Below are 3,411 nucleotides of genomic sequence, written 5' to 3'. Positions count from 1 at the left end.
CCCACCAAATCTCCAAGAATTTGTGTGGAGCCTGGCCGCACTTGGATTCTAGGATCTCCTGTCTCAGTCATTTGCACTAGAGGAAAAGGGTCATAAAGTAAAATGGATCAGTAATTACAGAAAATATGGGATACTAAAAAAAGGATGCTGGTGCTTCTTGGCCTAAAACTGCCTTCCTTTTTCATTTTACGTACCCATTTGTCAACAGGCCAAAGATCTCTTCAGTGCAAACTTGCACAATCTTGCTCTTAAAAGTGCTTGAGGCTGGCTACATACATGCAAGTTGAGGTCAGATTTGTACATGCTGCAGAACCAGAATTTCCCAGCCCTAAGTTAGCAACCCTAAAATCCCCACCTGCATTTTGAAATGGCATTGCTTAGATCCAGGTTGCAAATTTCTTATATATAGTTGATATATATTGAATATAAGTGACCAATACTGGACCATATGGATTTTTGTTGTTCTATTAGGTCCAGCTCAGTTGGTTTGCCAGGTCCCTCTTTGCAACTAGCAGGAAGTTTTGAGGTGGAGCTTGAGGAGGGAGGGGTTTGGGGTGGGGCTTCAATGCCATAGAGTCCAATTGCCAAAGTGGCCATTTTCTCCAGGTGAACTGATCTCTATCAGCCGGAGATCAGTTGTAATAGCAGGAGATCTCCAGCTTAGTACCTGGAGGTTGGCAACCCTACAGCTCAGTGAGAAGTAGGCCTTGGTGAAGTATTAGGATTCTCCCAGTATTCATTGCCTTAGGGATAAGGATAAGAGTCATAATTAACCCTTTTGCATCTAGATTTCCATCCTCTTAACACCCCCCCCCCCCAATCCTGGACAAACCACAACCTGTAGTTATGTTGAGGGTCACAACATAAATGTGTGTGTGTGTGTGTGTGTGTGTAAAGGAAACTGAAAGACTAATGTGTCTGGAAGGAAAGACGCCATAAAAGGAACGTAATAAAATGTTAATTTTTTTAAAAGCCCATCTCTGTCTTGATCCCCCATCACAATACCCTGACATATGGTCAGAGCTTGGCTGCGTTATTGATCCGTCCCTGATTCCTAGTCCTGAGGGAAGCAGAGGCTGAAGTAAGAAGTCCCAGGACAGCCAGGTTTCCTGGCTAATCTGTTGAGCAATCTTCGATAAGAGGGGTAGCTGCAGAGAGAACCGGGTATTTTGTTTATCCTACATTACCAGCTCCTTCTAAGTCTCAGTCTCTCTCTCTGTTTGAGATATCCATTTCACAGTTCATGTCTTGGCTGGGGAGGACATAGACTGAAGCCCTGGTTTAAGGAACTACCCAGCAGAAGAGAGAGCCGGTGTGGTGTAGTGGATAGACTGTTGGGTTGTAGGTGATGGGAAAGACCTCAGCCTGAGACCCTGGAGAGCCGCTGCCAGTCCGAGCAGACAATACTGACCTTGATGGATCAGTGGTCTGATTCAGTATAAGGGGTTTGGGGAGGGGTCATGGCTCTGCTTGGCATGTAGAATGTCCCAGGTTCAATTCTCAGTATCTCCAGTGAAAAGGACCAGGCAGTAGGTGATGGGAAAGACCCCTGCTTGAGACCCTGGAGAGCCGCTGCCGGTCTGAGTAGACAATACTGACCTTGATGGACTGATGGTCTAATTCAGTATAAGGCATCTGGGGAGGGCCCATCATGGATCAGTGGTAGAGCATGTGCTTGGCATACATAAAGGTTTAATCTCTGGCACCTCCTGTTAAAATAATCTGGCAGTAGTTGATGGGAAAGACCCCTGCCTGAGACCCTGGAGAGCTGCTGCCAGTCTGAGCAGACAATACTGACCTTGATGGACTGATGGTATAAGGCAGCTTCACTTAGGGATGATAATTCTAAGGTTAGGCTGTGGCTCAATGGTGGAGCATCTGTTTTGCTTGCAGAAGGTCCCAGGTTCAATCCCTGCCATGCCCAGTTAAAGGATCTGGCAGTAGGTGCCTCATTGGCGGTCTTTGAGCAGAGGCTGGACAAGCACTTGTCAGGGACAATCTAGGCTGATCCTGCATTGAGCAGGGGGTTGGACTAGATGGCCTGTATGGCCCCTTCCAGTTCTGTGATTCTATGGTTTTATCTGATCAGAAATCTGTTGGAGCAGGCGAGGAAAGAAATTCTGCACGTCTCTCGGCAAGAGAGCACAGATAAACGCCTTGCCAAGCAGTTACGTAAACCACGTTATGTCATCCACATGGAAAATTATTGTCTTACCTGCTATTTGGTTCTGGGAAGGCTGATAATAGCCCTATAATGGGAACATTCATGTAATCCATGTCTTAAGACCCAGTGATAAGATTCTCGGCTAGGAATAGCCAACCCATGACAAATCCTAACGAACGTGCATTTATACACACACAAACATGTAATGGACTCCTGATCCACAGGAGAACAAAACCATGCTTTGAGGTAGGGTGACCTACTCCTGGCATTGATTTGGTTGCCACCTCCAGGTTGGGAAATTCCAGGAGATCTGGAGTGGAGCCTGAGGATGGTGGGATTTGGGGAGGGGAGGGACCTCAGTGGGGTATAATGCTATAGAGTCCACTCTCCAAAGCAAACATTTTCTCTATGGGGAACTGATTTCTGTTGTCTGGAGATTGGTTGTAATTCTGGGGCCATTTATGCTTGGTAATTAGCAGCGTGTTCCAGGTTGAAGTGCCCCGCATTTTTTTTTTTTTTTTAGTTTTTCAGGCTGAACCGTCATTCAGGAAGTGACTGCGAAGCCGGCGCATACCTGCTTCTCATTTCTTAAGAGCCCCTTTAACGCAACCTTTTACTCCTCCTGGCCTCGAAGAATCCCCTCAAGCAAGCATGAAAAACCACAGCTTCTGTCAGCTATGCATCCGGCCAATTGCTAATGGCTATGCAAACAAAGGAAAGAGGGAGCAGGCGAGTGGGGGTGGGGGTGGAATTTCTCCTCTTTGCATCGAGACCGTGAAAAGGCATTTTAAAGGTCGCATTTTTAAAAAAGTGTTTTGAGCGAGCATCAAAATTGACCCTGCATAAATGGCCTGTGAAGTCTCCAGGCCCCATCTGCACAGGTTTTTTCCAGAACCAGATAATTCAAAGGAGAGAATCGGAGGGCAATGGTAGAGAGGGGCAGATGCGATTACCTCCCACTGCTTCTTCTCCATGCTCTGATTTTTTCCCCGTGCCGTGCCCCTTGAAAATCAAGCCTGCAAGCCCCTAGCAAATGGAGACGGAAGGGTCCGAGCCATCTTGGCGAAACCAGCTTTGATGAAATATTCATGCCGGTGATTTATTATTGAAGTCTGGAGGGCAGGCAGAAGAGACTCCGTAGCGGAAGGGAGGCAGGCTGCCCTGTGACCCGCCATTAAGCAACAGGGGAAGGGAAGCAGACAGGGATGCGGCCAGCCAGCCGGGGACACGCAAAGTGCACGGCCGGG

The sequence above is a fragment of the Euleptes europaea genome, chromosome 1 (assembly GCF_029931775.1).
Source record: "Euleptes europaea isolate rEulEur1 chromosome 1, rEulEur1.hap1, whole genome shotgun sequence".
Taxonomy (NCBI): domain Eukaryota; kingdom Metazoa; phylum Chordata; class Lepidosauria; order Squamata; family Sphaerodactylidae; genus Euleptes; species Euleptes europaea.
Note: the sequence above shows the minus strand (reverse complement) of the source record.